This window comes from Mandrillus leucophaeus, unplaced genomic scaffold (genome assembly GCF_000951045.1).
Source record: "Mandrillus leucophaeus isolate KB7577 unplaced genomic scaffold, Mleu.le_1.0 Scaffold583, whole genome shotgun sequence".
Lineage (NCBI taxonomy): Eukaryota > Metazoa > Chordata > Mammalia > Primates > Cercopithecidae > Mandrillus > Mandrillus leucophaeus.
This window is the reverse complement of record NW_012106286.1, coordinates 237,659-255,584: the sequence shown is the minus strand read 5'-3', so window position 1 is coordinate 255,584 and position 17,926 is coordinate 237,659.

Below are 17,926 nucleotides of genomic sequence, written 5' to 3'. Positions count from 1 at the left end.
AAAGAAAGAAAGAAAGAAGGAAAGAAAGAAAGAAAGAAAGAAAGAAAGAAAGAAAGAAAGAAAGAAAGAAAGAAAGAAAGAAAGAAAGAAAGGAAGGAAGGAAGGAAGGAAGGAAGGGAGAAGAGAAGAGAAAAGAAAAAAGAAAAGAAAGAAAGAAAGAAAGGAAGGAAGGAAGGAAGGAAGGAAGGAAGGAAGGAAGGAAGGAAGGAAGGGAGGGAAAGAAAAGGGAAGGGAAGGGAAGGGAGAAGAAAACATGATGCTTGAAGAGCAGGATGCAAAAGAAACCGTGTGGGCTTGTGAGAGGCAGAGGTGCTCCTCTGAAACCTGTAAGGAAATCTGAGCTGGAGGGAAGAGAAGCCTCAGCCATGGAGGGAGAAGGTACCCCAGGGGTCTCTCACGGTGGCCCCAGGGTGAGGAGGGCCACTGAAGGAGATTCACCCGAGACACCAAATCACCAAGGAGGACTGTGGCCATCAGAGGCACTGGGAAGGGAAGCCTGAGAGGGACCATGCAGTTTGCATTGCATAGTTTCAAGGTAGAGGAGCAGCCTGGATTCTGCAGAGCTGTGGGCTTCATGGGCAGGAGCACCTTGGCCTGAAGCCACTTCTGCATGTGCTATCCTCCTATCCTGGGCACTTCCACAGACCTTTCCAAGCCTAAGTTTTCACATCCATGATATTCAGATCACATTTGTTCCTACTCTAAGGTTAGAGTGAGGATTAAAACAGGAAATGCTGGGAGGGACTTGGCAGAGTGCTGGGCCCTAACACATCATAGGCCATTACAGAACATTGGCTGGGCTGTTTGTTGTCAGCAAGGGGGTTGTTTCGGACCCAGAGAGCTGCCTGGACGACTTGATGGGCTCAGAAACCAGTCTGTAATAGAGGCGGAGTAAAGTGATGGCTAAGGGAAGGAATAAAGCATAGCCTCGGTGCTTACATTATGGTATTTTCAGGCTAATTTGCTTTGTATGCTGGGGAGTTGGATGACCTCTACACGAGCCTTTCATCAGAGAGAGTTTCTGCATTTTGAACGCTGTTCTAGAGTCAGTTAGAGACAATCCCTGCAAAATAACTTATCTAAAAGCTCTTTCGAACTCCTCCCGGGGCAGCCTCACTGTGCTCTCACCAGAATGCTAGATGTGAATGCGCATTCGGTAAGTACTGGTTGGGCCTGAAACATCGTCTTGTGGGATTCTGGAGACACCAAAATCCAAAGGACAATTTAAAGAGAAAAATGCCTTTGCTACCTTCAATGGTTTGAAGTCTTTGCCACCCTCAATGTTCTTGGCAACCCTATTTGCTTCAAGAGGAAAACAAATAACCAAAATAAACCCACATGCTAGGGGAAGGAGACACCGTCAGATAAATGTGTCTAATGGATCATAGGAAAGCCCTTTTGGATGCGTGTGGCTTTGCTTTGTTGGTTTCAAATCTCAGCCATTTGCTGGCTGTGTGATTTTGAGCAAGTGCCCTGCACTTCCTGACCTTCATGTGTACAATAAGACTGAACATACCCTCACTTACACTTTCAATCTGCAGATCAAACGGAAGGTTCAGTCCCCCTCCTCCCCATCTAGTAAACACTCCAGGGCTTGTGGGTTTTCTTTTGCTTTTCTCCTTTCTTCTCCCCTTTCCTTGAAGATTGATCAGGAGAAAGGATTTTGTTTTCCAGAAAGGGTTTCAATTGAATTCTGAGCCCACCTCACCTAAGGCTAGCCTTAAAGTTATTTAAATGCAGAAAATTAACATATTTTTTTTGATTAACTTAACCAACTTTTATAACATACCTGAAAAAAAAAAGACCCAATACAAAGGGCCAGCTTTGAAGGCATCTTCTGAATGCCAGTGAATGTGCTCTTGTTGCATCTGTGAGAGAAGTTCAAAGAAATGAGTATTTTTTATGGAAAGTGACCTGACCTAGCCTATTTAAAGTTCAAAAGCTAAGTGTGTCAGGAGGACAGATTGCAGGGGCTGTCAGAATGCCTGGGCAGCCGCAACTCCTCGGGGAAGCGCACCTCAGGTGGTTCAGGGATTGGAAGGGAGGGGGAATTGTGTTTGGGGCAGGCAGACAGGTGAGCTGTGTAAATTCCAAAGCTTATCGTGGGCTCTAAGGCACAGGTTCTCAGCCTTGTGGATTTCAGAGCAGAAAAATGTGCCAAAGAAGCTGGAGGACAGACATAAAATTGACAACTCCACCTTTTGCCAAATAAGAGAATTAAGAAACAAGCTGCCACCTTTTCATAAAAGAAAAAAGTTTCAATACTGAAAAGCAGAAGGTTATAATCTTGAAGGACTGGAATTTAAATGGGCCACAGTCACTTTGGGAAAAACTCACTCGATTGTTTCTTGCATTTCATTGAACCCCATATCACCTCCACCATACGTGACAGTGCCTGGAACCACAGTGCTTTCCTCTGCTTTTCTCGTTCAGCTATCCTTGGAAGGGCAGCCAGGCTTGGCCCAGTGGACCCTAATAACAGCTTCTTGGTTTGGGGATCCCCAGTTCCATCTCCAGTTCCTCTCTCTGCTCTGCTTCAATACTCTTGGAGAAGACAGAATGACTGTCTCAGCATGTCCTGGGCTGAAGGTTTTCCCAGAGACTCTAGGTGCTGATGCCAAGACAGGGTTACCTTCAAATTTCTCATTTTTAGATAAAGCCCTGAAAATCAGAGGTGGGATGATTTGCTGGAGACAGCACTGCCCTAGATGGCCAGATGTGGAATCAAAAACACAGTCTCCATACACGTGGTTTGATATTTGGTCCATCCTAGCAGCTATACTTTCCACGGATGTTTTTCAGTGTCATTGATGAGCCAGCTATCATGAGATGGCCACACGCATCAGCAACTCACTTATTTCTAAAATGAACTCACACTCAAGTTCACATCAACAGTTAAGCCCTACATCCAGATAAATGTTTTTGAAAAGCTTACCCTTCTTCATCTGAGTATATCCTGGTTTTTATTATTAACGTTAGAGGTTTCAAGGCTTTTCTTAGACACCCCATCACCTGGCAGTGGAATGTGCTGGAGCAAAGCAGTATGGTCATTGGAATTGGACCCACTTTTAATGTATTACCTTTAACCTCAAATGGGCACTGATAGTGACTCAGCATTTGCCAGGGCCATTCACTCTCCTCTGCTAGACAACTATTTCATCCCCCTCCCGCAGATTTGAACATCTCCCTCTAACCTCCATATCAGCATCAAACGATTCCATTTCCTAGTTGGCCGGGAAAAGTGACACAGCTATGAAAACCTTTCACCATTCACCAGCTCCCATGGCCCATCTCTCTTCCCTGCCAGGGTGTGGATCCCGTTCTTGCAGATGAAAAAGGGCTCACCTTTTACCTGTCTCAGATGCACCCCTCCTGTGGACCCACCCATCCCTTGGCCAATCCCAGGACATCACTGCAAACACTTCTCTCATTTTCTGATCATAAACTTTTTCAGCTCCATTGGGGCATATTCTCATCAACCCATAAACATCCTGTTCCTTCTGCTGTCTTCAACAAATAAACAACAATAACAACAAGAAAATCATAGAAATAACATGATTTACCGTGTTTTCCCTTGAACTACAATCCCATTTAGTTTTACCTTTAAAACGAAAAGAGTTGTCTTGATTTACCTTCTCTAGTTCATCTCTCCTGTTTCCTTTTAAACCTGCTCCCATCAGAGCATCATCCTACAACTGCCTGAAGCTCTTCCAAAGTCACAGTGGCCTCTCACTGCTGAGTCGAAGAGTCGGCTCACCAGCTACATCCTGAGCTTCAGCAGCACTGCCTGGCCCAGTCGGTTCCTCCTGCCCCCAGGAAAGCTCTTCACCTGGCTTTCTGGGCACCATGTTCCTCTGGTTTTGCCTCTAAGTCAGTGGTTGCTTTTCTTAGCGTCCTGTGTTGGCTTCTCTCATCTTCTCAACCATTCAGTACTGGAGTGACCCAAAGTTCAACTTCGAACATCTTCTCTTCTACTTCTTGGCTTGTTCTCCTGGTGACCTCATCTGTCTCCACTTGTTTAAATACCTTCAATCTGCTGACAACACCCAAATTTCCATCTCCAGCCCCAGTCTCACCCCCCAAATCCAGTTTTGTATGTTCATTGGCCTAGTAGATATTCTCCCTTGAATTTCTAAGAAACATCTACTTAGCGTGAGCAAAGCTAAATCTCTGGTGTCCCACCCATGGGCCTTCATCTTCTGTGGTCTTCCCCATTTCACTGGTGACAACTCCATCTATCGAGTGAGTCAAGCCAAACAATAACTTTTGAATCCTCATTTTCTCATACAATATGTGGGCAAGTCCTATTGGCTGTACTTCCAATATATATTTTGAAATTTCAATCACCGTCATTCTGGTTGAAGTCATCATTATTGGTCCAAGTCACAATGATCAATGATCTCCTGCCTGAATTATCCCAGAAGCCTCAGGAATAGGCCCATCCCCACACACCAGGTAGCTGATGTGATCTGTGAGAACACAAGTCAGATTAAGTCATTCTGCTTTTTCAATCCTTTCCTCTCCCTAAAACTTGAGCTGTATAATGCCCTGCATCCCCGCTTTCTCTGTACCCTGTTGCATCTGTGCCATGTGATGCCCTGTAGCCCCGATCTCTCTGTACCTTTTTGCATCTGAGCCATGTGATGTCCTGCAGCCCCGATCTCCCTGTACTCTGTTACATCTGAGCCATGTAATGCTCTGAAATCCCTAGTCTCTCTATGCCCTGTTGCATCTGAGCCATGCAATGCCCTGAAGCCCCTAGTCTCTCTGTGCTCCTTGTATCTCTCACATCACATCTTAAGATGCCACCCTTTCTCCATCTGCCCTGGATTCTCTGGCCTTTCTGCTGTGTGCTCTTTGTACCTTTTGGCCACAGGATACCTCAGGGCCTTTACTTCTCTGTCCCTTCTGCTTAGGACTCATTCCTCAGGTGCCCTGTTGCCCTACCCCTTTCCTTCCAGTCTGATCAAATATTTCCTACTGAGGGAGACCCCACCCACCGTATGAAGCTAAAACACTTGCCAGCCCATCCCTTGCTCCCTTTGCCTGCCTTCTTTTCAGCAGTGCTTTCCAACCCTCATTTACTATATCTTTTCTTTGCTTATTCTCTTCTCCCCATGAGTTTGTAAACTCATGTCTGTATATACTTCCATGTGCTCTCTTGAATTCCCTAACCCCAGATCCTAGAACAGAGACTGACACAGAATATTACTCAGTTAATATTTGCTGGGTGAATTCATTTCCGAGGAATCTGAAAGCATTCAGTAGTGAGAGGCTAGGACCAAAGGTCTCAAACACTGACAATGTCCAGGTACTACATTTACTGAAGGTTTTCCAATAGAATCACAGCATTGGTCTGGTCTCAGAGAAGGAAAATGGGCTAGAGCTGAACTCCCGGCAGGAGAAAGGTCTTCTTACGGCCTCCTTCCTGCTCTCCAAGAGAAGTCACAGTAACTCGTCCGGGTGAGAGGCTGAAGTGTTCTTCTTTGCTGAGTTCAGCCGTAGGCTTCTATAATGAAAACCCCCGCAGTGGCCTGTCCCGGGTCCTGGACGTTTCCTGAGAATGGTCCCATGCTTGGAAGGTGGAGTCAGGGCAGGGCACATCAGTCCTGCTGAGCTGCTACATTCATAATGCAGAGCCTTTGGCTTTCAGCCGGCGGTTGGCACTCGCCCCAGCTTGCTTGTCGGACAGTGCTGCCCATCTCTGGCTCAGGGACTTCTTTCACTCTCTTAATTTCCCAACCCATTTGTCACTTTTTGCCTGGGGCAACCCTGTCCCCCAAACAGAGTTTGAAATTGCTCTATAAATGAAATGTTAGCTTAGGCTCCCAGTGTTGGCTGCCAGGCTTATCACCCAACATTCTGTACACTTAAGATTTAGAAGTTTTTGCCACAAGGAAAGGCCATTTTGAGAAAGTTTTTTTTTTAAACTCCTTGACATTTTAAGATCATTTTTTTTAAATTGCAGAAAATTTGATAAAAATAGCAGTCATTTTCACAAAGTGACGAAATGGGAACCTAAAATTAATTGAATGGAGAAGCAGTTCTCCCCATCTACTCCCCACACCCACACACACAGTGGAGATGCCAGCATGCCTTTCATAAGAGCTACTGCTAACCTTTGAGTCAAATGTTCTCGAACATGCTCACAGGTTCTTCTGCTCAACATTAACTCACCATTTGAAGAAAGTCACTGGGGACGAGGTCGGATAGACATTATTTTATTGGCAGTATGGGAGAGTAGGTAAGCATACAGTGGGGTCACTGGATTCCAACCCTGGCTTTTCCATTTGCTTGTACTTGAACGTTGGGCAAGCTGTGTGACATCCTCAAGCCTTTACCCAGTGGAGAATGGAAATAACATTACACACTTCATAAAGTGGTTGTGATACTTCAATGAAGTAAAACTTGCCTAGTGCCATTTTGAAGTACTTCCTCAATGGATAATTGTCTTTGACTCTTAGGTCTGGTTTTAAATAGCAGCTACCTTGAGCTCAGGTCTTGGTTTTGTGGAAAGGCTTCACTGAGACTGACAATCTTGTTTGGACTCTTGAGGCTACAATAATATCAAAGACATAGCAATTAACTTCTGTTTGTTCAGTTGTTCACTCATCCTTCAAACATCAGGGAACTTCTATGTACAAAGTCTTATGCTAGGTGCTACAGGGTTAGGACACATAACAGACTTGGGTTTTGCCCTCAAGAAGGATGTAACAGGTCCAGGAATACGGCATTCAGTAACTCAAGTTAAGAAGGGATTACATTTGCTGGGAAGATCAGGAAAGGTTTACAAAGGTGGTAGCATCTCAACTGGACCTTGAGGAAGGGCTGAACTTGGGAGATGTGACAGGGAAAGAGATTTCCAGTAGTGAAGATAGTGTTAGTACCTTAGTACGTTCACTTGCTTTAAAGTTTCAACAACATTTTTTTATTACAGTAAAATATACTCAACATGTAATTTACATGTCTTAATCATTTTTAATTGTACTACTTAGTAGCACTAAGTACAATACATTGTTGTGGAACTGTCATCACCATTTGTCTCTAGAACTCTTTTCAACATCCCCAACTGAAACTCTGGCAACCACTATTCTACTTTCTGTCCTTATGACTTTGACTACTCTAGGTACCTCACATACGTGTATTTATACAGTATTTGTCTTTTTGTAACTGACTTATTCTACTTAACATAATGTCTTCAAGGTAATCAGAATTTCTTTCGTTTTCATGGCTGAATAATATGAATAGACCACTTTTGGTAAATCATTAATCCATTCATGGGCCCTCATGCTATTTCTGTCACCTTTTGGCGATGGAATAATGTCCATCTCAACACAATTTTTATGGTAATTCCTTTGTTTGATCTACTAGAACAGAACGTCCAGGAGGGCACGGGTGTTTGACAATTTTGCCCACCACTGTACTCCTAGAGCTCAGAATGGTGGCTGGCACACAGTAGACACTCAATACATATTTACTGAAGGAACATTTGTTGAATAAACGGATTTCGCCCTTAAAATAATCCTGTAAGGCAGTTGGGGGAGGCATTATTTTGTCCTTAGTAGAGGAGAAAACACACTCAGCAAAGTTAAGAAGCTTGCTTGGGTCACGTGGCCAGCAGGTGTCCAAGGGGCCATGAAACCTTTGTGTCTGGGTCTCAGTTCCTCCCCGGTACACAGCAGGGGCTGCGTGGGGCAGCAGAACCAGTGGGGGCTCATTCATAAGCCCAGATGCTCTCCCCTGCTGGTTCTGTGACTTCCAACATGCTGCTTTACTTCTCTGAGATTTAACGTTTGCTCTATAAAATGCAGATTCTTATATAAATTTCTAGAATGTTTTGAGAAATAGAACAAGGTAAAGAATGTACCTGGTTTGTACGAAGCATTGATAAAATACGTTTACTTAGGGAAGGCACTTATTTTTATTTCAGCATGGTGTAATTGAAGTAAAACCCAATAACTATTAGACAATCTACTTTTCTCACCAGCTATTTCATTATCCTGTGTGTCTCCTTGAACAGGTGAACTAGACCCTTGGAGCCTCAGTTTCCTCCTCTCTGAAACAGGAACAGACACGCTTCCCTTACCTGACTCCTGGAGTCACTGTGGGAATAAAGTCAGAGCATCAGCTACATCGTCATGTGACGCATCAAAACACGGAGGCCACTGTTCTTCTCAATTCGTGGAAATGTAACTTATTTCCCACGCGATGTGGAACAAATATTAAAAGAAAGAAGATTCTTCTGTGTCGCCTGCTATTGTTTTCTTGTGATCTGGCAGCTCAGTAACTGGAATGAGAGCCCCAGGGTGAAGAAAAGCTACCAAGCTACCCAGTACCTTTCAAGCCCAGGCAGCTCATGTGTGGCCAGAACAATGTGCTGTTTGGGGAGGGAACACGAGGGCCTCCTTGCAGGACAAAAATTCCCCGTGAATCCTACCCAGACGGAGTCTTCTTTATTAGGGCTGTTAAATAACAAAACCACCCTATCCCTTAACAGCAGCAACAACACAGCAACCGGGGAAGGTGACAGACTGACTGTGCTGTTTGGCTAGAGGGAAGGAAAGGGACATTAACCCTCTACGCTGCCTCCAGGAAGCCCCGTAGGAGCATCCAACAGAGAGCCCCTGGCTGCTCCACAGAGGAAGGGCAGAGGCTGTGGCGGGCAGGGAAGTTAGGGAGTCAGCAACAAAGCCCGGCTGAGAAGTCACATTTCTTACACTCCAAATTTCAGCCCTGTGAAAATGGAATGTGTGGAATTGCTGTTTGCAGGAACGAAACAGAGCATTTTAAAAACACTTTTTATAGATTTCGGGGGTACAGGTGCAGTTGTGGTACATGGATATATTGCATCGTGGTGAAGTTCGGGCTTTCACTGTAAGCATCACTGGAATAGTGTGTGTTGTACCATTCGCTGATTTCTCACCCCTCCGCCCTCCTGTTCTGTGTCTCCAGCATCTTTTATTTCACTCTTGAGGTCCAGGTGTACACATTCTTCAGCTCCCACTTATGAGCAAGAACAAGAGGTGCTTGACTCTCTGTTCCTGTGTTGCTTCACTTAAGATGGTGGCCTCCAGTTCCATCCACGTTGCTGCAAAAGACATGACGATTTTATTCTTTTTTATGCCTGCGTAGTATTCCATGGTCTATGTACACCACATTTGCTTCATCTAATCAGCTCTGATGGATACTTAGCTTGGTTCCATGTTTTTGCCATTGTGAAGAGTGCTGTCTTAAATATACAAGTACGGGTGTCTTTTCCATATGATTTATTTCTTTTGGGTAGATACTTTGTAGCAGAACGGCTGGATCGAATGGTAGTTCTAGGTTTAGTTGTCTGAGAAACCTTCATACTGTTTTCTATAGAGGTTGGACTAATTTTACGTTCCCACCAACAATGCAAAAGTGTTCTCTTTTCTCTGTATTCTTGTCAACATCTGTTGTTTTTTGACATTTTAATAAGAGCTATTCTGACTAGTGTAAGACGCTATCTCATTGTGGTTTTAATTCACATGTCTCCAAAAAAAGAGGATTTATTAACAATTTTGGTTGCATCAGGATGCCACGGATTTGGTTTCATCAGGTACAAACGAGGAACAAAGGGGCGTAAAGACCTGGCTCATACTCTGGTCAGTGCTGAGTGCAAAGCTGCTGGAGAAGTTTGGGCTAGCAGGCATGTTGCTCTCGGGTCCTCACTGGTTTTGTTTAGGCAGCGAGTCTCATGCCACCTATGAAACTTTATTTTTCTTTAACTACCAGGAATCCTGGAGGTACATCTATGTAAAGGAAGGAAATTATTCTGTAGGAAGAAATTTGCGTACTCTCCAGAGGATGGGGCATCTGCTAAAGGTTTTGAAGCATGGCCAGGAGTTCACTGGCCAGAGAAAGGGAGACAAGACTGGAAGAGAGACTCACAGCTCCATGGAGCTCAGGGAGGGCAGGAGGCCTGCCTTTGGGGGAGAGTGTTAGAGGAAGTGGCAGGGGTCTAACCCAGACATCTCTGCAAAGGACGGGATCATTTCTTGAAGTACCAGTTTGCATTCTGTTTTGTTGTCGTAGAATCATGTAACACAATGAAAGCAACTTTTTTCTTCTCCCCCTACTTTGCACCTGTTTCTCATAAAGACAAATAAGTGCTTGAATCAAAAAGGCTTTGGACAAAATAGAATTTTAACTCCAGGGGAGGGCCTCTGTGTGTCCAGAATCTTGTCCCCTCGCACCTCCCAAGGAGGAGGCTGGACTGCAGAGAGAACTGACACTGAGGAAGAGAAACTGAGGGAAACGAGACACTGGAGGTGGAGGGTGAGTCGTCCAGCGTCAGGCAAGCCCAGGGGCTGCAGCCAGGCAAAGGGGCAATGGAAAGGACAACCTGGCTCCAGGGGGGCAAGCAGGACTGGCGCTGGAGCACATTCACAGAGCCCACATCCTGGGGCCCACTGCTCTGCGAGGTGCTTAACCCCAGAGTCTTCACAAAATCTTGGGTTGTGACCAGGAGCCCCAATGATTAGTGAGATGACCATTTCTGTTAGCCTGGCAGCTGGGGACATGGTGCAGGTAACCTTTTCTTTAGTGAGAACTGCTGTGACTCCAGTGGCTGCCCCACAGTGCTAATACGTGGCTGAATACGTGCTGGGCATATGCTTCTAAGCACTTGAGGTGCATATTGGTCCACTCCATCCTCACAACAGCCCAAGACAGAAGTACTCTTACTGTCCCACTCTACAGGAGAGCTCACATTCTTTTTCCAAGGCCACATAGCTTCTAGGCAGCAGAACTGAGACTTGAAATCAGGCAGTTTGGCTCAGAGTTCAACCTGTAAACTCCAGTCTCAAAAAATAAATAAGGAAAGAAAAATCTGGGCCTTTCCTTTCAATTCATACTCTGCGTGTTCTAAAGTGCCTGGTACTCATGTAGGCAACGGGCAGCTACAGAAGGATTTTAAGTAGGAGAGTGACAGGATCAAGTGTGTGATGGACAAAGCAGAGAGAGGAAGAACTAGCAAACGCAGTGCAAGTTGTTGCCAGATTCGATACAGAGAAGATGTCAGCTTGACATTGGCAGAAGGGATGTAGAGGAGAGGAGAAAACATTCATGAGAACTTTCAAAGGTAGAAATCACTACACCGTAGAGGGAGATGTACTGATGTCAAGTAATCGCATTCATTTATATGAGATTTTGAGTGCACTTAAAATATGGCTGAGAAGGGTTTTAGTTGGAGGCCTTGCAGAGTGCATAGTGTTCTGTTCCCCACGTATGTCCCTACGGAAGAAGAGAAAGAAACCAGAAGTGGTTGCTGCCTTCTAAGAGTCTATCCCCCGCTACAGAGGCACCATGATCAAACCACCCATTAACTTTTATGGCTCGTCACTCCTTGTTTCTGTTTCGCTGTGTGTTTAACTGGCTGGTGTGGGAAGGGTTGGGGCTAGGCACCACATGCGAAGGAGATATGATTCTGGCTGCCTAGTTTTTTTCAGGTGAACTGTGAGGGAGGAGACAAAAATATTTCAGCTAAAGTCTTATTTTAGTTGAGTGATTTATTTTTAGTGAATTATAAGATTTTACAAGTTTTAGGACTCCATTTCATTTACATTTATATTGATAATTTATTCATCTACCCATTCATCCATCCACCCAACCATGGATTTATGTGTCAAGCATTTACTGGGTACCTGCTCTGTGCAGGCTATTGCTTGTGGCATGAGTGAGGATATCTAAGACATCATTGACCACAACACAGGAGAGACAGATGCTTTCCAAAATCAGTGTTGGGGTGTGGAGGGGGTGGGGCTAACTGCCTTCCAAAATCAGGGGTAGGGAGGTTAACTGAGATGGAGTCAGTGTCTGGGCTCAGCTACTGCTTTTCCCCATTAACTAGCTGTGTGAACCCAGAGCCTTCAACCTCAGACTCAATTTCCTTACCTAGGAAATGAGGATATTGTTTTCAACCTCACTATGAACTTGTCAAAGTTCTAGGGTTGTCCATATACACAGACACCAGAAATTATAGCTTCCAGCTTTAGCAAAGACCCACCCTGCTCAGAAGCCACCACTGGGTTCTTTTTCTGTCTTATTTTGATTAGTTGTTTAACAAATCTGTAGCTCCTCCCGCACAGCTGTACACTGGGCAGGGCACTTATCCATGAAGCATTTGTTAAACAGCAGCTTGAAGCATCAACCTTGTGCCTGCCACCCTGGAGCCCTGGCGATCAAAGACAAAGGAGGCAGTGGCCTCCGTGCACAGGACCAGAGTGAACGTCAGTGCTAGCCTGGCAACACGTGCAGACAGAGCCTGTTTAATGTGTTTGGAAAAATGCAGGATCTTCTGGTCTCCGCTTCCCTGAATTAACCTGTTTGGGCTTCTCTTGCTGCTGGGCTTGGGCCCGGGTCTGCTCTGGGCACCTGCTCCATTGGCGGTGGTGTCGCTGCCATGGGAAGCCGCTCTCAGTGATGGCTGTTTGTTCCTTCTTGCCTTGTGGGTTGCCATCAGTACACCTTGCAGAAAGAGTCATAATTGGCTTGGAGAAGCTTGATGAAAGTCAGTCTCACGGTTCTCATCACACACACAGAATCAATCACTGCTCTCTTTCAAGGCGGACTCCACCCGACTTATTAGCACAGTGTGGGAAAGGCATGGACGGCGCTTCCTGGGAAAGCATGTGAAGTTTATGTGCCTTCAGTGAAAGGGCTCCATAAAAACACAAGCTTAAGCAGCATGTACCAGAGGATCCTGTCTCCATTCAGCAAGGCCGTAAAATGTGGATACAAGAGAACACAGCTCTGTCAGCCTGAATCTGGCAATCATTTATATTTACAGTACCATATCTCTTCCTTTCTTTCATCCTCGACTTAACTGTGTTTTCTTTTGGCTCTCAAAAGTAACTTTTAAACCTTGAAATTAGAACTGGAAAGACCAGGAAAAAGATTGAAGAGACAACTAAAATCTTTTACAGCAAACTATAAAAAGACCATACAAAGCCTATATCCGTGACTTTTAAAGAAATGTATTAACGGGTTTTAGGAGAAGAATCTGATTGAGATGTAACATCTTGTATTTGAAGATGTTCTAGGATGAGAAAGCCCAGACAGAAAATAAAAATCTTTTCATCCCAATCAATCACTCTAGAAATGAAAATGCTGAATAATTTATATTAAGGACTCTTACTTTTACTTGCTAAAATGATTTAACCTTCCTCCTCCAAAGGATAGAGGCAATTTATGTGAAGTTGGCAAAGGTAAAAATTAACATAATGTTAAGATTTTATTTTTAATAACCTGCCACACATATTCCCCTGGATCTGGCTCTGGTTGTGAGAGATTTGGCCAAAGTTGGCAGGGAAAGCTATCCCAGGTAGGAGGCAGAGTCAGACACGGAAGGTGCATCCTGTTACTGATGGTTTATGGGAGAAATTAAAACATAAACAGAAATGCATCTTAGCAATGTCTATGGCACGAGCTTCCCCAGCCACAAATTTTGTGCTACGTATTAGTAATAAATGCTATTAAAGATGGTGATAAATGTACAACGGGGGTGCTATCAAAAACAATGCTTTATTTCAAATAATACTTCCTTTTATTTCATGTTTCCTAAGTATCCTACTAAAGCGTTTTCTGGAAAATATCCTTTATCCCCAATGGCTTTGGGTTGAGATGCTTTGAATCTTCTTGTGGGGTGCCCTGGAATGAGGAGCCCACACCAGTGTGCCCAGTTAGGCCCCGTAGCTGTGACATCCATTAATCAGCTGCATGCATGTGCCAAGTCACTTAGGGCAGGATTGTTATAACCAAGTGAATCTGGAACAGGATTCAGAAGAGCTGAATTCAAGATGTGGCTTTGCAAAATACTTATCGAGCGCTGTGGAACCTGGGCTAAGTTGACGAGCCTTTCTCATTCTCATGAAGTTAGTGGGGTTAAGACAACTTCCGTACCTAACAGAGTTCTTATGAGATCCGTGAGACAATGGACTCAAAGGGCCGTTGTGAACTCACCTGTGGGGCACTAGTCCATCTTTGCTAGTTAGCAGATTCACTTCACAAATGTCTATTGAGCTTTTGTCATTCCAGGCACGCTTCTCAGGTCTGGTGATACTGTAGTGAGCAAAACATTTACAAATCCGTGTCTTCGTGGGGCTTAGTCCTAAGAGGAAGAACATACAGTAAAGTAATAAATAATTTTTTTTTTTTTTTGAGATGGAGTTTCGCTCTTGTTGCCCAGGCTGGAGCGTGGTGGCACAATCTTGGCTCACTGCAACCTCTGTCTCTTGGGTTCAAGCATTTCTCATGCCTTAGCTGCCTGGATAGCTGGGATTATAAGCACCCACCACACCTGGCTAAGTTTGTATTTTTAGTAGAGACAGGGTTTTTCCATGTTGGCCAAGCTGGTCTCGAACTCCTGACCTCAGGTGATCTGCCCACCTCAACTTCCCAAAGTGCTGGGATTACAGGCATGAGCCATCACCCCCAGCATAAATAATTTAAATGTATAGAGAAATGTTAGTGGGTATTGCGTGAAATTAAAAAGCATAAAGTAAGGAGAAAAGAGAGACAGTGCTGAGGAGAGAGAGGTTACAACCTTCCGTGGTAGTCAGTGAATGCCTCGCAGAGGTGTCTGAGCAAAGATCTGCTGGAGTTGCAGCCTGGGCCAAGCAGGTTCAGAATTTGCTTGCTTTGTTGTTGCGGAAGGACGGTGCATGTGGGAAAAAGCTCATTCCATGTGAACAGGAAGCCGAGCGAGTGATCTTTATCTAAGTAGAGGGTCAGTTTTGCTCAGGTCAGCATTGGTCACTGAGCTTACCTGCCCTCGTGACTCCTGGCTGAGGTGGGGTAAGAGGCTACAGGTAAAATCAGGCTGAATGGTTTGTCTGCAAAATATCAGAGAATATCTGCACAAATCATCACAGTGGGAGATGCAGGCACCGTGGGAGAGCTGGGGGATTGGGAGCCTGTAGGAGACCAGCCTTGGTGACTCCCAGGAGTCATTCAAAACGACGTTTCCTTTGGAGCCTAGAGATTCCTGGAAGGCTGGGGGAGTGGTTGGGGCCTGCTTTCCCCAAATCCTGGTCCTGTGTTCCAGAGAACCCGGGTTGTGAAAACTGAGAGTGAGGCTACACTTTTAAAGGGGCTTCTAAGACCCATATCACCCAGGTATGGTCAGTTTACAACTATGTAGATTATTCTGAAATTTACAGTATTAAAATGTGTGGCACTGAGAAGAATTTGAAATTCAGGATTTTGACTCTTCTCATTCAATGTATTGCCAATGAATTTTTTTGAAGACACTTCTTGAGCTGGCATAATGCCACTGTCCAATGAGACTGGGTATTTATAGAGAATGCTCAGTAAATCATTTAACAGCTGTTGAAATTAATCATTAACCTTACTCTATTGATAATCATAATTACTTATAGTAAATGAACAGAAATTTAGGTTGTAAACCTTTTTTCTTTATTGCCTTAAATTGCCAAGATTGCCCGGTAGCTTGATTTAATCACTAAACCTTTTATCTTAGCTCCAAACCAACTTTTGCTTTCACCGTCTCAGTTGATGACACCAATACCCTTCTAACCCATCAAATGAGAAATCCAACACGGCTTCTCAAATCCTGTCTCCTTCATATGCTCCCAATCACCACCAATGTTTTAAATTAAAATCTCTGCCTTTTTCCCCCCCATCTCTGTTGATAGATTCATAGGTTTGCCATATCTTGCTTCAACTTTTTCAATGTCAACTTACCCCCCAACTTTGTGTCTTAAAAGCCGTTTTGTCATTCCCCCAATTCCATCCATTCACCTCTGTGAGGGTATCAGGTATAAATCTCACGTATCTACCTGAAACCTCCATGCCTCCAGGTTGTCCTCAGGAAGCGCTGGTTGCCAGCCCCTGCCAACCTCACCAGCCTGGTTGCTCATGCTCCTTGCCTTTTATTTTGTGCCCCAGTTTCGGAAAACCTTACAGTTCCCTTTGCTCTTTCACTCTTCCTGGAGGAAATGCAGACATGGCCTAGCTCACTCCTCCATATTTTTGGAGATGCTGGGGCCGCTGTTTCCCTAGGAAGCGTTTCTGGAACTCTCTGCTAGGCACAGCTGCACACAGCCTCTTCTGGGGAGACGTGCAGTGTCCACGTTACCTTCCAGTTCTCACCTCCTCAACTAGACTGTCAAGTCTTCGAGGCCAGAGACTGTATTTTATTTACCTCCAAGTTTAGCACCTGGCAAATAAGAGGTGCCCGCTGAATATTTGAGTCATAGGTCTGAACCTTTGAAAACACAGCAGAAATATTTCCTTACCACAGGTGCATTCCAGGGGGAATCCTCTCTGTGTCTCAGCACTTTGCAGACATTGCTATTATGGTACAATCACTTACGCCTGAGGTGCGTGGGTTTGTGCTATGTCTCCCTGGCTAAAACATGTCTTCACCTCATTGGCAACAAACAGAAAGCTGGGAGAAGGTCTATGCTTGTCCTTTTATTTCATGTTTCCTAAGTATCCTACTAAAGCGTTTTCTGGAAAATATCCTTTATCCCCAGTGGCTTTGGGTTGAGATGCTTTGAATCTTCTTGTGGGGTGCCCTGGAATGAGGAGCCCACACCAGTGTGCCCAGTTAGGCCCCGTAGCTGTGACATCATGAATGAAATGATTCCACATCTTACATTGCTTCTCCGTCCTACTTTGGCTTTCCCATTTTAAAGTTGCTTTTTACTGATTAATGAACTAGCTTAATATTGTGTTAATATTACTGGATTGTATGAATACTATGTAGTGATTTTATGAGTATAACTATGCTCATAAAGGACATGTTTTTTCTTAAACAAGTTTAAGTGCATTTTAAATATATATTTAGTATATTTATGTTAAAACTGTGAAATCAATATATTTCACAGTTTATGTTTTACAACTGCAAAATAAAATATGAGCAGATTTTATTCTTCTTCAATGAACTAGAACAATGGCTGAACTCAGGAGCGAGGGTGTCTGGGTTTTATTCTCTCCTCCAGCACTGGCTAGTTCTGTGGCAAGCCAGCTGACTTCATCAGGCCTCGGTTCGTTCATCTGTCAAATGAGGGATTAAGCTACATTTTTAAGATTGTTTTCCACTTTAAAGTGCTTTTTTTTGGTTGCAATTTTAACTTGATTTCAGTTTACTTGAAGGTTGTAGATGATCCTTATGTCACATGCGAATGCCTTCAGACCCACCGTACTAGGACACATCATGGAGAACTTTTACTCAATGCCAACAACATCTTAATTACCTGCTGTCTTTTAAAATATTCTTCCCAGTGGACACGTGTTGGCAGGGTGCTGCTGGAGGTACGAAGCCAAAGAGCTGGATGAACAGATAATGTTTCTAAAACCCCACGTCTGAGATGCTACTATTTTCTGTTGGTTCATGCATCTTTATTTCCCAAACCTGTTTCCCTCATTAAACAAAGAAGCCTTTTGGCAAATACAATGAAGAAATGAAAACTAATCAGCATTGTCTAGGGTGTCTCCTAATAGCAAATGTCTAGGGTGTCTCCTAATAGCAAATGTCTAGGGTATCTCCTAGGCATGCCGGCTGTGAGGCCTCGGACACCTCACATCACCCCAGTCAGCATGGCAGCTAAAGAGCTCATTAAGAGACCCGTTTCCCCCAAAACATAGAGAACAGCTAAGCATTGAGAATTGCAAAGAATTCGATTTGTATTTATTGTAGAGACAGTCTTATCATGTTGCCCAGGCTGGTCTCAAACTGCTGAGCTCAAGTTGTCCTCCTGCCTTGGCCTTCCAATGTGCTGGTATCACAGAAGTGAGCCACCGTGCCCAGAGTCATCTTTCTTTTATAAGTAAAATAATAACAACTTTTTTCTAGAAAACCTTGTGAGAGATCACTTGGTCCTCCTCACAATAGTGATTTTCCCTTTATTTTAACCTCTGTCTCATTGTTGGTTTAGTC